Source organism: Merops nubicus, unplaced genomic scaffold, assembly GCF_000691845.1.
Source record: "Merops nubicus isolate BGI_N331 unplaced genomic scaffold, ASM69184v1 scaffold604, whole genome shotgun sequence".
In the NCBI taxonomy this organism is placed as follows: Eukaryota; Metazoa; Chordata; class Aves; order Coraciiformes; family Meropidae; genus Merops; species Merops nubicus.
Window position 1 is genome coordinate 25,135 of NW_008602024.1, and position 6,000 is coordinate 31,134.

Here is a 6,000-nt window from a genome sequence, read left to right on the forward strand (position 1 = left end):
CAGAAACTAAAATTCATGTTCCTGTGTCTGTTCCCTCACATAAGTACAAGCTAAGGGTGAAACAGAATTGTGTTATACTACTGTTAATTACTTGAGGAAGAATGCTTTTCAGCTTGGAAAGCAGAAATCTCAAACCTAATTGAAAGAGAATTCTGTTTTAGTTTAAGTGTGGGAGGGGTTCAGAGGATTGGCTGAAATGTCCCTTACGTGCCCCTTGCAAGACACGGTGGGAAACAGATGTGTTCTTTGCCTGGCCTTATTCAAGAGTAAAGTTCATTTTACTTTGTTCTGAATTAAATATCATGGAGAGTTAAACTTCAGTCTCTTTGACCTATTTCAAACTTAAGTTTGAAAACATAATTTTTGTGATATTTAATTTTAAGAATCTTATTACCTGCTCTTTCATCCTGTGTTCTGCACTTCACACCTAGTGATAAAGAGAAAGTGGAGCTAGCAGGGAAAAAGGGTTCCTGTGACTAGTCTCAGATGACACTTGTGTTTTCTTAATCTATTACTTATGAAAACAAGGATATATTTTAAATATAGGTACTTAACTATAAGGTCAAGGATGAAGCTTATTTGGTTTATTTTTCAAATACTGTTCCCCAAGTGCATTGTCTAGCAGAATAAGATATCTAAAGATGTGCCACAAATTCTGTACCTTAACATCCCAGAAAAATAAAATAGTGCAGAAAATACCAGCTTTTGCTCTTACAGTTAGTCAACTAAAATCTTTGCCTTAGTTAAATAAAACTAATCTTTTATTAGTGTAAGTGTACAGATGACTTCAGACAAGCTTATATTTTGTTGTATCTGTATGGAAATGCTAATGAATTGAGAGTCTACTTTTGCTTTGTTCTAATGCTAATCACTGCTAATTTGTCATGGCTTCTCTTCAACACCATTGGCTTTCTGTCTCTGGTGTCACAGATTCTACATGCTGAAATCACATTCATAACAGATGCCTAGATTACTAAGGTTTTAGAGTTTTAGTCTGAAACTAATATGTAGTTCTGCTCAGGCTATTTTTTTGCTAGCTGAGTCTCTTCAGAGAAAGCAGTCTTGTCTTGAGCTGTTATTTCTAGCTGGATTTAAAATGTAAAGTGCTTTTTGACACTTTATTATTTCTTAGGAGTCTGTGTTGGATCATGGTCCTTGTTCATTTTCTCTCTTTCCAGGCTTTATCTCATTAGCTATACCTTATGCTGTAACACAATAAAGATAACAAAGAGTCTTGCACGTTTTAACGTGGAGGCTAAAGCACTCTTTGAAGATCTTTAGGTCCGAGTGGTTTAAAGAAAACTTTGAGGTAGGATAATTCAAGGTTAAGGTGATACTCTGGTGTATAAAACCTATTAATGCCTTCGGACGAGGCAGTTCACATACAACTTATGTGAGATCCTAAGTGTGGGAATTCATTACAACTTACTTTCTCATTTATTAAGTGTTGTCACTTCAGTGACAGATTTTTTTTAATGTTGGTTTGTGTATTAGCTTGGAGATGCATCTAACGGGCATGCCTCATATTAGTTTATATTTGTCAATTATTTCCTTAGGTGTGCTAGGCATAAGTTAGTTTTCAACTGCAGATTAGAATTCTGGACATATTATTTCTGATGAACTGGTGAATTTCTGATTGTTGGAGGATTGGCTGTGCATTTTTAACTCTGTTGGCAGCATATACAAAATTTTTCCTCATACTTGCTGATAAAGATGTTGACTTTAAAAGAAGATTTCCAAAGTTCCTGTATGTATCTTTAGACTCTCTTCTGCCACAAATTGATAGTTGCTTGAACCTCCTCAGCCTTTCAGCCCAATTACATTAGCTGTGCAGATACTTCAAAGGGTGCTAAATGTTGGGTTGTATTCACAGACCACCTAGACTCAAGGCACTTTTCCCCAAATGTTATCACTCAGTGTGACATCATGTAACTTCTACTGAATGCATTGGGTGTCTGTGCAGCTGTACAGCCTCTTCCCTAAATCTGTGACTTTATCAAAACTTATTTGAATATATCAACAATATTTGCAAGATACCAGATCTAGTGTAAACCAGACTTTACATGCCAGAGTGTTGTGTCATGTGGTGGTTTTAATTTTCATAGAATTATAATATTGTTTTGGTTGGAAAAGACCTTTAAGATCATGGAGTTCGACCACTAACCTAACACTACCATGTCCACCACTAAACCATATCTCTAAGCACCTCATATACGTGTCTTTTAAATACCTCCGGGGATGGTGACTTCACCACCTCTCTGGGAAGGCTGTTGCAATGCTTGGCAACCCTTTTGGTGAAGTTTTTCTTAATACCCGACCTGAACCTCCCTGGTGCAACTTGAGGCTGCTTCTTCTTATCCTATCACTCGGGAGAAGAGACTGACGCCCACCTCTCTACAACCTCCTTTCTGGTAGTTGTAGAGAGCAAGGAGGTCTCACCTCAAGCCTCTTTTTCTCCAGGCTAAGTGACCCCAGTTCCCTCAGCTGCTCCTCATAAGGCTTGTTCTCTAGATCCTTCACCAGCTTTTTTGCCCTGCTTTGGATATGGTCAAGACCCTCAGTGTCTTTCTTGTAGTGAGGGGCCCAAAGCTGAACACAGTATTTGGGGTGCAGCCTCACTAGTGAGTACAGGGGCATAATCCCTCTCCTAGTTCTGCTGGCCACACTGTTTCTGATACAAGCCAGAATGCTGTTGGCCTTCTTGGCCACCTGGGCACACTGCTGGCTCATATTCCACTGGCTGTCAGTCAACATCCCCAGGTCCTTTTCCATGGGTCAGCTTTCCAACCACTCTTCCCCAAAGCTGTAGCATTGCATGGGGTTGTTGTGATCCAAAGGTAAAATAAATATAGATTAAATTGTCAGTAATTCTCAAATACAGCCACGGCTTTCCTCTTACAGGGACATATCCTATCAGATAATGAACAAGTCAAAAGTATGTGCATGTCATTATGTAACTATGTGGAGTCTTCAGAAATCTATGGCCATAAGTGTGTTTTAAGTTTCAGGAAACCAGCTTTCAGAAAGAGCTTGCAAAACAGAGAACTGACCCTTAATTATATCTAGCCTCTGCAGCTCTGTAGTAGTTGCCTACAGATGAGCAATAGAAGCACTTAAATAATTAAAAAACCCAAAACCAACCAACCAAAACCTCCCAAACCAAGCACGCTAAAGGAATGGTTTTCCATAGGAATCATACCTGTTCGTACCAACTGAGGTGGAAAGGGAAGTGAGCACAGGGGGAATGATACCAATTTGGCATTGGTAGGACAGGTGTTTTCTATTACAGTACACAATAAAACAAGATATCAAGAAGGTGGTTTATCAACAAATAAAAAAGTCTGATCCTTGAAGAGTAACTAAGATTTGCGCTGGTGATCTGAAACTAACAGTAACAATAAATGAAGAAAATGTATTAAATTACTTGTCAACCTCAGGTAGAGACTAGTTTTTCATTATTTGGGCTTTTCTTTCATATTTTGTCTTGTTAATAAAAATCTTTGTAGATACTAAACATGGTTTTGCAGAATGGTAGGTAACTAATTTACTGATATTTTTGTGTCTGTCTGATTAAGTTAATCACAAATAACAAGTTCTGTTGAATCATGTTCAATATGTTGTTGCAAGTGTCGCTTTTTGACAAAGGAAACACATTTTGTTCTAAATTAGCTTTAAATATTTTTCATTTTACTGTGAAAATGAAGAAAATGGCATGTCCTTAACTTGAATGCTGGAGTCTATAGTGAAAACAACAGTAACTGTCATTACACTGAGTTTCATACAAAAAAAAAAAAGTGGCTTATGCTTATGAGGATCTTTCCAATTAAGGGCTTATCTAGTGGCATACCTAGGAACACCTTGACCTTGCAGGAGAGAGAAAAGTTGTGCATGTGGTTCCTTGCTGCTTTTCACAACGTGTAATCTTATCTGCCTGTGCCAAAGTAAGTACAGATACTTGGCAAAGCAGAATTCCTCGGTGGCCTACCAGTAGCAATTTACACCTACGTTGGACTTGCCTTACCCAGCTGCCCCCAGTACTACAAAGTGCAAATGGAAAACGTGATCACTCCTGCTTGTGATACAGGAGGTTGTAGAGCTCTGCACTGCTAAATGTGTGGATTTGCAAGAGAGATTACACTAGGTAAAACCAGAAATAAAATGTACCCAAGCACTCCCTAACTCCTAAGGTAAATTAATACTCCCTAATGGAGCATTTAGGGGCAACATCTGGCTGCTGATAAAAGCGGTGAGGTCCTTCAGTTGTTTAAATGGTGGTTAGAACAGTATTTTCCCACTTGATCAAGTCACTTGTGTTTTGCAGTAGTTTAGTGTTCGGGGGGGGATGTCTGTGTACACATGCATTGATAGATATATATTAAAAAAAAAAAAAACTAAGGTGTGTGTTAGGTTTTTTCAAGTTGATCAGATTTCTCATGGGAAGAATGTTGCCTCTTAAATAGTACCACATGGAATACCTGTTACAGTCTGAATAAGTTCTAGATCATATCTTATCGAACGAAATCTGTACAAAGATGATTCTGAAAGGGACAAGTAATCTCAAAACATGAGAACAGTGCATATTTTTTTTAAAGAATATATGAACACTTGCAAGTCAGAGTGGAATTCTGAAATTTTTACAGTGGTAGTCTAGAAAAAATAGTTTAGATGTGCATGATGAATTTAGATTGTATGTTATGCTTCAGCTTACAGGCCTTGATACCAGGCACTTGAACCATCTTTATTTTCTTGAATTTCAATATAGACACATCTAAGTAGGTGACAGTACAGGTATCATACCCTAGTAATTAATCTGCTCCTTCTGTAGTAGACCTTTGTAGTAAGAGAAAAACACTTTCATGTCAAAAATTGTATGGAACAAAATTTGAACTCAAATTTGTCTCTATTTAAAAAGTACAGAAATGTCTTAATGGTTTGTATATTTAACACTGAAGTAGGGGAATTCCTGGCTGAAGTGGGTGCATCAAAATACCTTCCCTCTGATAGCTTCAAGTTTGCAGACATGTCTGATATTTACTGGGAAGAGAGTAGTGGAAATGGGGTTTGTAGTGCCTGGATCTGTGCTGTGTGACACCCTTTAAACATTAATATGAAATATTTTTCATCCTGCAGGACTGTTGCTTCATAAGCAATCTGTGAGCATCAAGGAGTGTTGTTTTCTTAGTGTTGAAGTCCCATTCTGTATCCAGGAAGACTTTGCACCAGCAAAAGCTTTTAATGTTGTCAGACGTCTTTTCAGTTCAACCCCAGAGGTGTAGATCTGCAAATCCTATGGTGTCAGCAAGGTCTGGTGCCCAGGATGCTCTTTCTGGAACCGTCTATGACTTGATGTGTTTATAATACAAGGAGAGCTGCACGTTCACTTCTACACACTTAGCAATCATTCCCCATATGCTTTAACAGTGGTATCAGAAAAACAGCTCAATTACATGGCACCCTGATGTGACTGCATGCTGCTTCCTCAGACAGTTGGAAAGCCTGAGAAACTAATGAGTGGAGAAAAAATTATGAAGGACGAGGAAAGAGGAAAAACTGTGTAGATAATTAAAAGAAATGAAGAGGGGGAAACCCAAACACAGAGGAGGAAGTAGAAGAAGGAGATGTGTAAAGTTCCTACACAGAACGCATGACTGGTGTTTGCTTCACAGTTAAGCACTGGTAAAGACATAACTGCATTTTCCTGCTTCCAGTGTTTTGATGTTGTGCTTTTGGCTACTGACTACTAGTTAATGCTGATAGTTGGGCTTTAGAAGGACTTGAATACAGATAGAGGCCACTCTGGGGAAACTTTCAGGTTCCCTGAGGGCTCTTGAGAGAAAAGTGGAGGGAGTACTTCGAAATAGATTTCATCCATCATGATACTACCCTTAATTATAGAAATATTCTGCTGTTAGGAAGGAATTGAGGTGCTAATGTAGTATTTGCTTATATATTTGTACATAATTTAATTTGGTTTATGCACTTGAGCAGTAGGAGAGGTAC